Here is a 15,779-nt window from a genome sequence, read left to right as displayed (position 1 = left end):
AATTAGTCTGGCTGATGCACAAAGTGAACTACAACAACAGGGGAGGAACTGAGGCTGAAGGTTTATCTGGTGTCAGATGATGACACTCCTAAAAATTCATGCTAAGATATCAGGACTTTATCATAAGGTCAATGGAGATTATCAAATATTTTTAAGCAGCTGATAATTCCTAACAGAGGAGCTACTTCACAGTAGTGAGGGAGACTACAAGAACACAAAGCGCCGGGCGCAGTGGCTCGTGCCTGTAATCCCAGCACTTTGGGAGGCCAAGGCAGGAGGATCACGAGGTCAGGAGATCTACTGACCAAGCCACACACCCTAACACAGAACTGTGTCCCACTGAAGGAAAGAGTACCCTTTGCTGATTTTCATAAAACTACTCTAGTACTGCTTTATGCTTAAGGGGGCTTTGGGTAGAAGAAGACTTAACCTTTTAAAACTCATTTTACAGGCTCATGCCTGTAATCCCAGCCACTCAGAAGGCTGAAGTAGGAGGATCTCTTGAAGCCAGGAATTGAAGACCAGACTGGGCAACCTAGCAAGACCCCCATCTCTAAAAAAAAGCAAAAAACAAAAACTTAGCCAGTTGTGTGGTCTGCACTTGTAGCCCCACATACTCAGAGGCTGAAGTGGGAGGATCTTTTGAGCCCAGGAGTTTGGAGCTGCAGTGAGCCGTGATCGTGCCACTGCCCTCCAGCCTGGGCAACAGAGCAAGGCCCTATCTCTCAACAAAACAAAACAAAACACATCTTTTAGTCTGGAATGTGCATATTTGTCACCATTTTAGGTCCTGACTATGAGATTCTTACAAAGAGAAACAGAAAAAGAACAGAAACATCAATCATTTCAATAAATCTTCTTTTGGGCCCAATGTGGATCATCTCTCCTCAGGACTCTGCTTTGCTGGCATTCAGGTGGGAGTTTTTCATGACAGCAGGAGGCTGGGGCATCTGTCTCATGCTATCTCAGGGGTGATCCTTACTAAGGACTGGGAGAGAACAGAGTCATGTCCAGATGTAGGAGGTCTTCTGTAGAAAGGTCTGAGGGACACGGCCATTGCAGACTGCTGTCCAGGTGCTATAAAAGCTTCCTCACAATATTACCCCCACTCTATAAACACACTGTTAATTAAAAGAGAAACTCATTAAATACCCTTATAAAATCCAGAATATCCCCTACTCATCTCCCCTCCCTTTCTCCTCCTTACCATATGCCAATAATCAACCATTTTTTTTTTTTAGCGCATTCTCTGTGCGAGCAGTGACAAAGAAAGAGAGGCTGTGGTCTCATAGAGCTTATCATGGGTTTCTCGGTGAATTTCTCTCAACAGAAAAGTTGAGGTCTGAGATGGTCTCTAGGAATTTGATGTTCAGGTTCTCAGAAATCACTGGTTTCCTCCGCGTGTTCTGTAATATGTCCTTAAATGCTGAAGAGACTTAGTTCTAACGTCACTAATTATATATCAAGGAGAACAAAGTGCCCAGTCCTCCTCGAAAGGAATGAAGCTGTTTCTTTTCCGTGTTCTCTTTTCACTCGACAAATGCATCTGGATTTCCCAAACACCAAAAAAACCAAAACAAATCAAAACAAAACAAAAAACGGAGTCTCGCTCTGTCGCCCAGGTTGAAGTGCAGTTGCATGACCTCGGCTCACTGCAAGCTCCGCCTCCCAGATTCACTCCATTCTCCTGCCTCAGGCTCCTGAGTAGCTGGGACTACAGGCGCCCGCCACCACGCCCAGCTAATTTTTTGTATTTTTAGTAGAGACGGGGTTTTACCGTGTTAGCCAGGATGGTCTCGATCTCCTGACCTCGTGATCCGCCCATCTCGGCCTCCCAAAGTGCTGGGATTACAGGCGTGAGCCACCACGCCTGGCCAGGTTTTCTTAATTCACTCTCCCCTCTGAAGGTTTTTGTACTATCTATATAAAAATGTATACATTAATTTGTTTACCATCAAGTATTTATCGAGTACCTGTATTCATTTTCAATGAGTTTCAATGAGTTTGGATAAGCAAAAATTTAAAAATAAATAAAAGTGATAAGACATTTTTGAACTGACTGGGCAGTGGGAGACAGACAGGTATGTAAACCATTTTTTTCTTGAAATTGTCCCTGTCCCCTCCAATGTTAATATAAACAAAAAGACAAAGCCAGGGGCGTCTTTAACACTGCCTGGAAATTTCCTGAGCTAGAGCAACCTGTCCATTAGATACATCCGTTTTGCATGTTACCAGGTGATGTGGTTTGGCTGTGTCCCCACCCAAATCTCGCCTTGAATTGTGGCTCCCGTAATTCCCATGTGTTGTGGGAGGGTCCCAGTAGGAGATAATTGAATCATTGGGGCAGTTCCCCCATACTGTTCTTGTGGTGGTGAGTAAGGCTCATGAGATCTGATGGTTTTTTAAGGGGAAACCCCTTCATTGGACTCTCATTGTCTCTTTGCTAGCTGCCGTGTAAGACATCCTTTCCTTCGTCTTCTGCCATGATTGTGAGGCATCCCCAGCCATGTGGAACTGTGAGTCAATTAAACTCTTTTCTTTATAAATTACTCAGTCTCAGGTATGTCCTATCAGCAGCATGAAAACAGACTAATATGGCAGGCAAGAGTCTTGCTAAACTGTCTGCCTCTTCATGGAGCCTCTTTTCTCTGATTTCCTCACTTTTCTTTAATCCTTGACAGCCTTCTTGAGGGACATCAGTCTTCTGCTCACAGTCTCTATGAGATACCTGATAGATTTTTACTAAATACTCTCCTCAAGGACCTTCTGGCATCTGCCCACCACAGTCCCAAAGCCACTTCCATATTTTGGGGTCTCTGTTACAGCAGCAACTCACTCACCTCTTGCCTTCTGCACCCCCACTTCAGAGCCCCCTGCCCATTTACATCTCCATCTATAGCCCACCAGGCACACTCTGGTCCCATCAAGGCAGAGGGTAGGCAATTTTCTCCAAAACTTCTGCCCCTTCCAAAGGCCCCAGAAAATAATTCTAATATCTCCTCCCAAAGGTGGGTTCCCCAGAGGAGCTGTCTTGGTAAAGGGCTAACAGGTAGGGTTATAGAAAGAAGTTAACGATGCTGTCTTCAAAAACAAATAAACAAACCAACAACGTTTCAGGACACCGAATGTTTTCTCCAGAGAAAAGTATCAAAATTCTCTGGGAAATATTTTCAACTTGCTGTTTGAGGGCAAGCTCCAGAGAATTAAATCTATTTCTAACAAGAAATATTTTTTAAAAGAGAGGAAAAAATGTGAGATTAAATTTATGTTAGGCTAACATGAGCTTTTATTTATTTATTTATTGTAAGACGGAGTCTCACACTTTCACCCAGGCTGGAGTGCAGTGGCGTGATCTCGGCTCACTGCAACCTCCGCCTCCAGAGTTCAAGAGATTCTCCTGCTTCAGCCTCTTGAGTAGCTGGGATTACAGGCACCTGCCACCACACCTCGCTAATTTTTGTATTTTTAATAGAGACGGAGTTTCACCATGTTGGCCAGGCTGGTCTCAAACTCCTGACCTCAAGTGATCTGCCTGCCTTGGCCTCCCAAAGTGCTGGGATTACAGGGGTCAGCCACTGGGCCTGGCCCCGTTTTATTTTAAAGCACTGCTACCTCGACAGTGGAAGACACGCATGGCAAAATGGGAAAGGCCGGGAGCCGAGGACTCATGCAGACCTAGACGGTGAGCCCAGGCAAGTTTCTTAATCCCCAGGAGGCCCTGCTTTCTCATCCCCAAGGTGGACATGGTCATGATAACTACCTCACAAGGCTACTGTGAGGATTGGAGAAGGTGAAATGTATGTGAAATAGCCAAGCACAGCATCTAGCCTATGATTAACAAATTATCCTGGACTCACTAACACGGAAACCATACAAACCAAACCTCGTATTTTCCTAGACGCCTCCATTTGGCTTTTCAGAAGGTTTTGGAATCAGAAGTCTGTTCTCCTGGGGAGGATGTGGTGGCCACAAAGGAGTAGGAGGAAGGGCAGCTTCCCTCTTACCCTCTTAGGAATTAGATTCTCTCCCATAAAAAAAAAAAAAAAAAAAAAAAAACAGAAAAAAAAAACCCAAAACGAAACAAAACAAAAAAACCCCCACATTTAGGACTACGGAATGTGCAACTCTCCAGGGTCCCATTAAGTCTTTTCTCAACTGACTATTCCAGTGAAGAAACAATATCAACTTCATTTTATTTCTGCCATAAATCCACTCTTGATCTAATCTCTCTGGGTTTCTCACTTTCCCAGCCCAAATCTCCCTCATCCAGCTTCAGTTCTTCAACTCTTTCTCCCAAGCAGCCCTTGCAAGAGTGTAGGGCCAGTTCTTCCTCTGTCACAAGAAACATGCCCCAACTCCCATGTGGTGTCAAGCTGGAAGAAGACATGGAATTAGATGAAGGACAGAATGAAGATGAAAAGGAGATTTGGAGGAGAATAAATTTTAGGATATCAGAGAGGAAAAGCAATGAGGCATGTGGATGTGAGAGGAAGGTATGGGGAAGACTTGAATGAAAGCAGAGATGCAAAGGCACAGGGGCTGAAGGAGAAGAGTTTGAAGGATGCTTCATGGAAAAGGGCTGTGGAAAGAGTGAGATGAGAGGATGGAGTTAATGAGACCTGCTGGAATTGTCCACAACTTCCTCTTCTTGCTCTTTCCACACCACCTCTTTACATGATCCTACCTTTTCAGATAGTTGTTTCTGTCTCCTTCGCTCCCTTCCAGCTTAGCTCAGGCTATGTTGTCTCTTGCCCTAGAGAGGGCAATGGCCTCTGATCCAACTGGTCCTCCCACCCCATGCCCCACAGCCCTGATCCACCAATCTGTTCTTTGTTCCATAGCCCGAGTGGCCTCTCTTTAGTTTGACCTTGCTCCTGACCCACCCCTAAGCTTAAAACCCAGGTACAGGCAGATCCCTGTGCCTTCAGGTCAAGTCTGCCCTCATAATGGTGGTGCATTTCTTCCCTCCTAGCCTCATCTCTCTCTCTCTCTTTCTCTCTGCTCCCCCTCTCTAGGCAGCATGTCACTCCCAGAGCTGGCCTTGCTTCCTCACCTGTTTGCTTTTGCTCTGGCTTTCTCGCTGTCCTTTCTCTTTCATCAATCCAACTTCTGTGCCTTTGGCCATGGTATTTCCTCTTTTTATCAGATCCTTCCCTCTTCTTCATCTAATTCCCATTTAGTTTCCATGTTCCCTCTCAACCACTCTCTTTCTCCTGCAGTCCTTCCCTGCTGCCCCACCCCACCAACACACACACCCCCGACAAGCTCTTACTCCCACTCTCATCCCTTTCTCTCACCAAAGCTGATCCAGCCACACTTGGGCTCACTTCTGTCTCAGCACTTATCTCAACACCCATTTTTCTGTCTCTGGCACTAGGAAGAGAACTGCTCCAGGACAGAGGCCCTAATTATTAGCATCTAGAATGCCTTGTGTGGTTTCTGGAATGTAGATGTAAGTAAGAGGAGTTATGTAATGTTGGTCAAGTGAATGAATGGATGAATGAATGCTCACTTGGTGGCCAAGAAGAGGCCGTCACAAGAGATCCAGTGAAGGAAAGAGGTCTGGTGAGGAGGAAAAGTGTGAGAATATATGAAGAAGAAAACAAAGTGTTTGGGTAGAGGGAACATTTACTTTTGCTGGGGGTAGTAACTTCTATTTCAGTGGGAAAAAGCTCCACATCCAAGAAAAATGTTGGGTTTTGTTTGTTTTTGTTTGTTTTGTTTGTTTGTTTTGCATTTTTTTTTTTTTCTGCTGCATCTGAAGGAGAAATGGGGGTGGGAAGGGGTAGCGGTCTCAGACCCTACAACTGACACCACCCAGGAATCATCTGCAGGGCCTCTCCTGCTGGACCTCCCCTCCTGGACCTCTGGATGTCTAGCTTCCTCCCTTGATGCTAACTCTGTTCCAAACACAACCCTGAATGCATCCCTAAATCATCACCCAACACCAGGAACAAGCGCTCAGTCATTTTTCTTACTCCAGAGGCCTCACTTTCTTCCTCCACTCCCACCTTGACTTACCTCACATGTCCACCCATCCGTACCCCAACCGCCCAATTCTTGCATTTTTCCATGTCTTAAGACCTCGTGCTATTATTCATCCATTTGTCCAAACCCCCCACCAAACACGTGCTGCCTCCACTTTGCCATTTCCTAACACTCCCAAGGACTCTCAAGCTCCGTTAAGACAATCAGAGAATTTATGGATACTCATTTTTTAAAACCTCTAAGGCACTAAATTGCATCTACCCGAGATACTGCTTTGACCGATCTCCTCTAAGGTTGCAAGGCATACCTTGTAGCTGAAGATGAATGTCTCCGCTTGTTGAGGGTCAATGACTCATGGAGTTTTATCAGTGTGGGCAGACTGGAAAAGGTAATGCAGAGCAGGATCAAGGGCCCCCTTTCTCCCTCCCCAGCTGCCTCCTGATCCCCTCTCCTTTGGTGCAAATACCATCCCCAGAGCCAGAGGACCACGGTTTATTTTTATCTGTTTATTTTGCAATTAACAAAGAGAAGGGGCCCCTTTTTGATGTGCTGGTTCAGAGGTTCAAAGTGTCTAGCTACCTTGACCCCTTCACCAGCCTCCGACATCGCAGTGTGGCTGCCCAACTGCGAAAGATTTATACTTATTTTTATATAATGGAAAACTCATTGCCGGACATCGAGTTACTCACTTTGATTTGTTTTCTTTGGAAGAAGCGGCCGGCGGCGGCGGCAGCGCCCCAAGCTGGGTCATTAACATGGCAGCAACAGCAACAAAGACCTTTACAGCCGCTGCCTGTAAACCGTGGATAAAGTTCAAGCATTTATTCTGTTTGAGGCCTCCCAGTGTCTATAAAAGCCCAGCACGATTATATGATCAGTGTCAAGACCCACTTTCCCCTCTTTGTGCTCTGGGATGCATTTCCTTGCCCTGTCCCTCCGTGTTGCCACCGCAGCTGCTCTGGCTTTAATAGCAACCCAAGGCACACACTATTGGAGTGTTCCTTGGGCTTTGTTTTAAACATGGTTTTTGCTTGTGTTAACTACCGCCTGGCTCTCTGACACCCGTGAATGGGGCTATGCGGGGCTGTCAATCAACAACAATAATAATGCCATCTGGGTTTGAATAATACTAATGAGAAGAAGAAGAAGAGGGATACTGTGTATTAACATAGCACCTTTGTCCCAGAAGCTCAGAGGGCGTTCGGGATAATAATTCATTCATGCTCTGCGCACTGCTTGGCGGTAGATATTATGATCCCACTGCAGGGGACTGAGACACAGAGAGGGCAAGTGGCTGGCCCCAAGGTCGCACAGTAAGTCAGAGACGGTACACAACTTAGTCGTTGTGAGTCCCTGAAAGCATTAGTCCTGTGGGATCATGCTGAACTGTAGCTCTGTGCATCTGGTTTTAAAATCTAGCCTTAAAAAGAGCGGTATGATCTACGTATTTCATGCCTTCTAGGGTGAAGGAGAAAATAAAAAGAATGTTCAAGGGTGGAGGACAAACCTCAAAGATCCTCAGTATTATAGGAGAGACCATCCAAGCCAGGGTCAGGGAAGAGGGCGATGAGATACTAGTAAACTACTCCAAGGGGCCTCTGAGATTTCTGTGTGGCAGGAGGATGGTGGAAACATGTTAAATAAAGATAAACGGATGAAGAGAAAGAGAAATCTCCCAGGTAGGTGAGAAAGCAAGCTAATCACAAGCCAAAAAGCTCTTGGAGGGCCAAATAAGGAGCAGCAGGCATCCAGAAAGAAGGATATTGCTGAAGGCACCAAGAATGTCCCTGTTTGATCTAAAATCCCATTCTGCACTTTGCAGATCACATCAAGGTGACAGGGCCCTAGCTCTCTTTTCTCAGCCCTCTTAGTGCAAAGAGGGGTTCAAACCTGACTCAGCCACTTCAGAGTAGTCATACCTATCTAATTTCTCTGTGTCTCAATTTCAACTATGTAAAATCGGTTAATAATTATCTCATTGGGTTAACTAACGTACTGGAATAAGTCCTGAACTGATTTCCCCCACTTCAATCTCTGCCTAGAATTCTCTATCATTGGGTTGTCATGAGGATTAAATAAGTTAATATATAAAATGCTCAGACTAGTTCCCAACATGTAGTGGAAGCTCAGTAAATATTAGCTAGTATTATCATAAACAGCAGTAGATTGTCGTTGTCATCATCATCATCATTATTATTAACCTCTAGTTTGCTGGTTGCTTATTCCTGAGCAGATAAGAAATAGATCAAGCACCCACGAAGGAAGGGTTCAGTCATATAAGGACCTACAATTAAACCCCCCAGCACCTCTTTCCCTCTTCTGTGCTTGTGTTGCATTGTTACTGCACGATATGGATCAGCACTTAGTTATTCTCACTTGCTGTATGTCTTGGTTTTGTCGCCTCCAGTAGAATCTAAACTAATGCACAGTAATTCATCTAATTCTCCTCTATTCCTCGCAGCACCCAGCCTTCCCCTTGACAAGCAGTCTCTGCTCAGAAGATGCATTTTACCTTTCCATGATTTCTTGAACACCTGCCATGCGCCTAGCCACCGAGCTGAGGGGCTCTGAGGGTGCATCAGGGAAGACTCTTGTCCTGGGAGAATATACTTCTTTTGTGGAAGAGATAAGCCATATAGTGATTAATTCCCAAAACTTACTATGCATCAGAATCAGTTGGAGGGCTTCTTAAAACACAGAATACAGTTAAAATGACCTTGAATGACCATTCAAATTTTACCTTTATTCTTAAAAGGAGAGTAACAAGATCAAAATATTATCCCAGGAAGATAAACCTGGGAATATTGTGGAGGACAGATAAGACCAGGGAGAGATTGAAGTTGGGGAAATCATAATATGCTAGGTAAGAAAGAAAAGTACTGAACTAAATAATTGATTTATTGATTTTGAAGGCTTCCAAAACCTTTCATGAAATCATGACGTTCCTAGTTTCCTTTTTCTTGTAGAGAGCCTCTAAATACTTGAGCTGACACTTTCTGCCCCATAAGTTCATTATTTATGGTATCGTCTGTCCTTTGTTTTTGTCCCTGACCCAGTTTAGAAGCACTTTATCACTGAGACTGAATCTCAGGCTCTCTCTAGTTTCCAAGGCAAGTATTCTTTGGCAATAGACAAACAGATTTACAATTCCTCCCCAGAACTTCAAGCAGAAAGACCCTGCTTTCACATCTTCACAAACTCCCTCTTCATCTCTCACCACAAACGCAAGGCTTCTGAACTTGCACTTGGTAATTTGTCTCACAGCTCCCCTTTTTCTGAAAGACTCTGAGCTTCTTGAGGACAGAACCAGCATCCAGTTCCATGTTTGAGTTTCTGATTTTTAGTGAAGTGACAGTCACAGGGTACGTGCTTGAGAAATCTTTATTGGGAAAAAAATAAAGACGAACTTTATTAAAAGTATCTCATATTGTTCTTGTATTCAAATACATAATGCCACCTCACATGTAGATTTCTTTGTAAAAGCATCTGGCTTTCAGGGTTTCTCTTTCAGACAGAATTTATTATATCCACATCAGAAGGCAGTATTTGTAAGGTCCACCTTCAAGAATAAGAAATCACCTCATTAAACAGAGTTGTTTTCAAAAAACCATATGACTTCCTCCTTCCTGCTTCCCTCCCTCTTTTCCTCCCTCCTTTTCTTCTACTCCCACCCAGTCCGGTCCCTCCTCCTTCCCTTTGTCCAACAAGAACACAATAACACTTGGGGCACTGTACAAGCCACACGGGGGAATGGTTACTGCCCTTGCAGAGCTTGAACTCCAATGAAAGATACCTAATTCCCCTGTCATTGTATTATATAGATTTGCTTCTTATTTCAGAGTAAAACAAGGTTCAGACAACACAGTGCAGGCATGTGGAGGGAAAGGAAAAGAGATCACACCTTATTGGTACAAGAAGGGGCAGTGTGCGAGTCAGCTCTGGCTGGGTAGCTGCCTTTTCAATAGACAGAGAAGGGAGGGAAGGGCTTCGCAGGCTGGAAGCACAGCACTGAAGGTGTGGTGAGCTCCAGGAAGGGTGAGCAGCCATGGGGGCAGCCGTGGTGCTGGCCGATGAACCGCGCCAATATGGAGGGAGCGAGGGATGGATTTTAATAAGCCACAGTGAGGATGGTGGATTCTGCTCACAGGCAAAGGATAGTGACTGAAGCTTCTGGAACAGTGACATGTACCTGACATCTAGTTTTGACAAGAGAGTGCTGGCCCCGATGGCCAGCCAGGGTTTGTCCTGTGGCTCAAGGTTACTGGTACTTTCTGTACTATTTCCCCAAGGCTGTAGGAGAAATAAGAACTCTAGCCAGATTTGCTGGGCTCTTCTCTCTGTAGCCTAGTGCTCTGGGGACCTAACTGGCTTAGAGGTGGGTTTGTCTTTGGAGTGCTTTCTTGAGAAAGGAGTGCTCTCTGCAAACCCTCTCTCCCTTCCCTCTCTTCACCCTGGAGATTGTCTTTACATTCAGCTTGAGACTGAGCTGAAAGATCCTTGTGACCTCTGTGGTCTCTTGAGTGGACTGCCCGACCCAATGGGCAAGGAGCCCCCATGTCTGGCAGACCAAGCCAGCCCATTCCTCACATGTCTTGGATTTTCCTGGAGGGAAGCAGCGGATACCACGTGGTCATGGCTTGAAAAGAGTCCATGCTGTCTGCACAAACAGGGACTGGGGCCTCTGGAAGCAGCCTTGCCCTCACCTCCCTCCCGGAAAGCCTCCCTGCCCTGGCCCGTGCAAACAGGCCGTGAATTGTTGCTCTCACTTCTACACACTGATGTACTGTGGGGCTGAGGCTTGGGGTTTTTGCCTTAAAAAAAATAAATCTCTTCATCTCCTTTCTGCATTGGACATGCTTGTCTCTGGGGACTTTTCCTTCCCAGACAGCCCTGAGCGACACAGACAAGAGGATTCTTGGAAGGGGCCTAACCGAACTGCAGCCACCGAGGCATTACCAGTGTGGTTGAGAAGATGGTGAGCTGACTTTCACCAGCCCCACCCCCTCTCTACACCCCACCCTTCCCCACCACCCCACTTCCCCATCAATGAACTGTCCTCTTGCACTTATGGTTTTCCACATTCTGGTCCCTCCCCCTAGAATGCCCCTTTTTTCTGCTCTGCTTGGAGAACTCCAATTCATTGTTCAATGCTTAGCTTTAGGGACATTCGTGCTGTGAAATCTTACCCAGTTCCCAAAAAGATAAGTCCTGGTTTCCTCCTTCTCTGTGCTCTTTGGATGTGTCTCAGTGATCACGCTGATGAGACGGATTTGTGGTTGCTTGTTTAGATACCATTTCTCCAACCAGACCCTGAGCTACCTGAGGGCAGTGATAATGAGGGCCTTGAGGGACAGTTGCGCAGCTTGTGTACTGCCCAACCCTATGGGGAGTCATTCAAATTGTAGTCTAAATACACCCTGCACAACCCTAAGCAGCAGCTTTTGGGATAGGTAAGACTTTTTAACATAGGATCTGGCAAATAATAAAAGGTTATTCAACTTAATGTGGGACTACTGCTCAGATTTTTGCTCTTCCTGTTCTAGTCACAGGGAAGAAACAATAGTTAGCTCCACAACCTTACAGTGAGGAAATAGCCAGTTCTCCTTGGAGACCGGACATTGGTTCTAGATCAAGGTGAGAACTGAAGAAGTTCCTTCTGGTCCCCCTTCAAACAGCCAATGGCTGCTCCAGGGGTGTCAAAGGGGTGTCACGTCATGGGACAAATCAGGTTATGAGGTGGTTAACTGCCTGAAATACTCAAATGAAACATCTGAGGAGAATTCAAACGTGGTGGGGAAGCACACCCTAATGGGTCTGTGCAGTCTGCTGTGGTGCAGAACTGGGACATGGAGCCATGCCTGCCCCCATGGCTGCCTCCCTCTGGTTTGGTCTGGATTACTCACACAAGCCGTGTGGAAGCCTGGACTATATGATAGTGGTCCCTGTCCTGTCTTGCCTTCATGTTCTCAGAGTCCGATGAGCAGTACATGAATTTTTGTCCCTGTGCCTCAGATGTTCATCTACATAATGAGATATCTTTCTGTTAGGGTTTTGGAGGAGTGAAACAGAGATCAAAGGGGAGCTTGTATTCCCCCCAGCAAAAGAAAAAGACCATGTAGGAGATGAAGATGCCTAGGATCCCTTTCAAATCATCAAACAACAGAGATTTCTCAAAGAACTAAGAGTGGCACTCCCATTCAACCCAGTAATCTCATTACTGGATATATACCCAAAGGAAAATAAATCATTCTACCAAAAAGACACATATATACACATGTTCATGGCAGCACTATTCACAATACCAAAGATATGGAGTCAACCCAAGGTGCCCATCAACAGTGGATTGGATAAAGAAAATGTGATGTGGTACATATAGATCATGGAATACTATGCGGCAATAAAAGAGGATGAAATTAATGTCCTTTGCTGCAACATGGATACGGCTGGAGGCCATTATCCTAAGCGAGTTAACACAGAAACAGAAAACCAAATATTGCATGTTCTCACTTGTAAGAGGGGGCTAATCACTGGGTACTCATAGACACAAACATGGTAGCAACAGACACTGAGGACTACTAGAGGTGGGAGAGAATGAGAGGGGCAAGGGCTGAAAACCTAGCTACTGGGTACTATGCTCAGTACCTGGGTGGTGGATTCATTCATATTCCAGATCTCAGCATCATGAAATATACTTTTGTAACAGATCTGCATATGTACCCCCGATTCTAAAATAAGAGTTGAGAAAAAAGAATATTTAAAAACTCACCAAATAATATGGGATCCTTACTACTCTATCCTAGCTCCAATGTCTAGGTTTTCTGTATCCCTTCTTCCCCTCCACTCTATCTTGAGATTAGGGGAAAAGTGAAGATGTGAGGGTAAGACAGAAACACTGAAAGGTGGTTATAATAATAACAATAATCCTTATTATAAGAAACTCAGTAAATGGGCATAAAGACAGTACAGAAAGAGTTCTGATTTGCCCTTTATCCCTGGAAGAAGACACAGAGATTCTGCAACGGCACTGCCCAGGTTCAACTCCAGCCTCTGTAATCGGCAGCCGCGTGTCCCAGGCCCGGGCAGGTTGCTTGACCTGACTCTTCAGTGTCCTTGTCTCTCATCGCTCTTACCTCACAGAATTGTGAGGATTAAGTGAGCTCATAAATGCAAAGTGTCCTGAACAGAGTTTAGTAAGTTTCCATCATTACTATTCCTATCGCAATAACAAGTATCATCATATAGTATTACTCTTCAGCCCAGCGAGGTTGAGAAAACAAACTTAGATGCTATAACCAAAACACTTGAGAACAGATCAAGGGACATACATAGACAGATGTGACTGTTTTTCATCACATCAACCCTGCATTCCCTCCTCTTAGTGTCTGGCTTTCATGGAAATGGCTAAAGCCTCTATGAGCTCAGCTTGGCGTCCCTTTGCTCGGGGTGGTCTATGAATATGAATATGCCCTCAATATCCTGGGCATGCTGCTAGAAACCCACACATTTGGTTATTAGTCTCAGGTATTCTGTCTTGGGTCCTCCTAGAAGGTCTTCATATTCCCTGTGAAGTGCTAGGTGATTTCTGCATTTATTAATTATTATTTTGGTGTATGCTAATTGACTATATGTTAAGTGTGAGAGCAAGGTCCCAGAGGAAAGAAGGGGATCCTTGTCCATCTCTTCACCCAGTTGCACCTACTGACTCCTGCACCCAGAATGCCATTTCCTCCTTTGTCTACCTGACAAACCCTTATTCATCCTTCAAAATCCAGCACAAATATAACCTCCTTTGTAAGACCTTTCTTAACATCCCCAACCTCCAAACAGAGTTAGTAACTTTTCCTTGTGTAGTTTTTGGCCTACATTTTATCATCGACTTTCTGAAATTATGCCTAATTATTTGCCACACTGCATCTTGAAGGCAGGAGCACCCTAATTTACTTCTGAATTCCTAGAGCCTGACGTAGCCTGGCACACAGTAGGTGTTCAGTAGTGTTTGCTGAGTGAGGCCCTTTCAGCCTATAGTAACTCTTTGGGGTCTTGGGTTCCATAAGTTTAAGATCTGCTTTTAGGTTGTGAACACCAGGCTGCCAAAGGAATCAAAAGTAAATACGACAGAAGATCTGTCAATAGCATAAAACTCCAGAACAACCTACTGAAGATTCTGGAACCCTTTTCTTGAATAAATTTTACAAACGAGAAAGGATGATGTCACAATCCTAGTTGGGAGATGGAGCGTAGACCCATCGGCTCTCCACTGGCCTTCTCGGTTGCAGGAATGATTAAGTAGACATCTGGACATGTGTAGGGTGCATGTGGATGAGAAGAACCAGCTTGTCCCCACTTCCCCAATCATGTTCACCCTTCCACCTTGTTGAGGATGCCTCTTGCCTTTCTGCTCAAGTTACTCCTCCTCCCCAGGCAGCTCAAGTCCCACCTCTTCCACAAAGCCTCTTCTGACCACCCCAGTCCAAAGGGCAATCCCTCTGCTCTGGGTTCTGGGCAGTATGGCACAGACCAGCCTTCTAACTGGTTTGGAAATATGTTATTTGACTTCATAATGGGAAATTCCTTTGAAAGAAAAAGTATTTCTCTTAGTCCCCTTGTTTCCTCTCCAGGGCCAGGCACAGTTTGGGACACTAACATGTGTGTGCATGTGTATGTGTGTGTGTTGTCATGGTAACATAATGTGAATAATCCGAATCGGAGATCCTGGTGTCATACATCTGGAGCAAAATAAACTCATTTATGACATCTTCCAGCATGTACAATGTCTCTGAAACATTGAGATCTCAAAGAAACAAAACAGCTCCAAAACAGGGTGGAGAGCTCACATTCTTTCCTCGCCTGTCTGCCTGCCCTCCCCCCTGCCCACCTCCCCATATACAGAATGGAAACTTTCAGGGAAAAGAATTTTGAACAGCTGTTGTGAGAGACCACACAGACTTCCCCACATCTGCTCGCACACAGCCGGTGAGCTCATTTCCCGGGGAGATGCCGTCTGAGTCTGTGGGGTCCACTTAAGGATACCTTGGGAGGGGCTGAGGAGAAAAGAGGAAGTGGCCCCAGGTGGAGGGGGACCTTTCTCATGTCAGAAAATTCACTGGAGACAGATTAAAGGGAGGGTGATCCCACAGATTCCTTCCTTGCCTAGGAGAGTTTGCTTTCTAGAAAGCCTCTTTGCTCATTATGTTTAAAAAGAGGTCTTTTCAAATTTACAATTGATTTTAAAAAGAATCTTGACTCCCATCAAGTCCTCCTCCCCTCCTCCAAAAAGCCAAAGTCAAGAAGCATTTCCTGGTTTAGAAAATATCCTGCAAAGGATTATGGCCACAGGCAATGACAGCTTCCCCCACGCTTTTTAATGTTGAAAGTAATATTCTGGTTTCTACAGTGCTCTGTGGTCTCCAAAGAGCTTTTACCCATAGTAATGTATTAGATCCTCGAGTGGCTTTCTGGCGAGACAGGGAAGCTACTGCTAGCATTAATGTTGGCACCAGAATTGGTATGGATAAGCATATCGGCACTGGCATTAGGACGAATTAGTCCTGAATTTCCAATGTCGAAGCTGTTTACGGCAGTTTCGTGAATTGCCCAAGTTCACAAAACAGAGCAGAGAACTTAGAGTCTTCTATTTGACCTGTAAACCCCTTTTGCTAAACTATGAAGTCATCTTTCACAAAATAACAGCTCGTTTGCAAGCTAGCTTTTCCTTCTCCCATTTCTTGAACCCCCAGCCTCAGAAATCCAACCAAGCCCTGGGATTCTTATGGGTGTGACACAATCACTTT

General features: G+C 45.1%; 2 long non-coding RNA genes across 3 annotated transcripts in view; one reads left to right on the top strand and one right to left on the bottom strand.

Annotated features, from left to right (window-relative positions):
- Positions 1–761: 761 nt before the first annotated feature.
- The window catches only part of LOC134736688 (uncharacterized), a 46,042-nt gene continuing 31,024 nt past the window's right edge, over positions 762–15,779 (bottom strand). Inside the window, exons 2-5 of one of the 2 annotated variants that reach the window (XR_010120938.1) lie at positions 9,206–9,367; positions 6,678–6,781; positions 6,296–6,367; positions 762–1,121 (exon numbers count right to left, since the gene is read on the bottom strand). This is a non-coding gene — a long non-coding RNA (uncharacterized lncRNA). The remainder of the gene's footprint in view (positions 1,122–6,295; positions 6,368–6,677; positions 6,782–9,205; positions 9,368–15,779) is intronic. The other variant, XR_010120939.1, reaches the window with a different exon arrangement.
- LOC129483521 (uncharacterized) lies at positions 2,453–12,388 on the top strand. The gene is made up of 3 exons (XR_008658073.2): positions 2,453–2,516; positions 10,873–10,963; positions 12,036–12,388. It is a non-coding gene; the product is annotated as an uncharacterized lncRNA (long non-coding RNA).

Source organism: Symphalangus syndactylus, chromosome 5, assembly GCF_028878055.3.
Source record: "Symphalangus syndactylus isolate Jambi chromosome 5, NHGRI_mSymSyn1-v2.1_pri, whole genome shotgun sequence".
In the NCBI taxonomy this organism is placed as follows: domain Eukaryota; kingdom Metazoa; phylum Chordata; class Mammalia; order Primates; family Hylobatidae; genus Symphalangus; species Symphalangus syndactylus.
The sequence above is the reverse complement of the archived record's forward strand: the minus strand, read 5'-3'. Positions and strand labels throughout refer to the sequence as shown.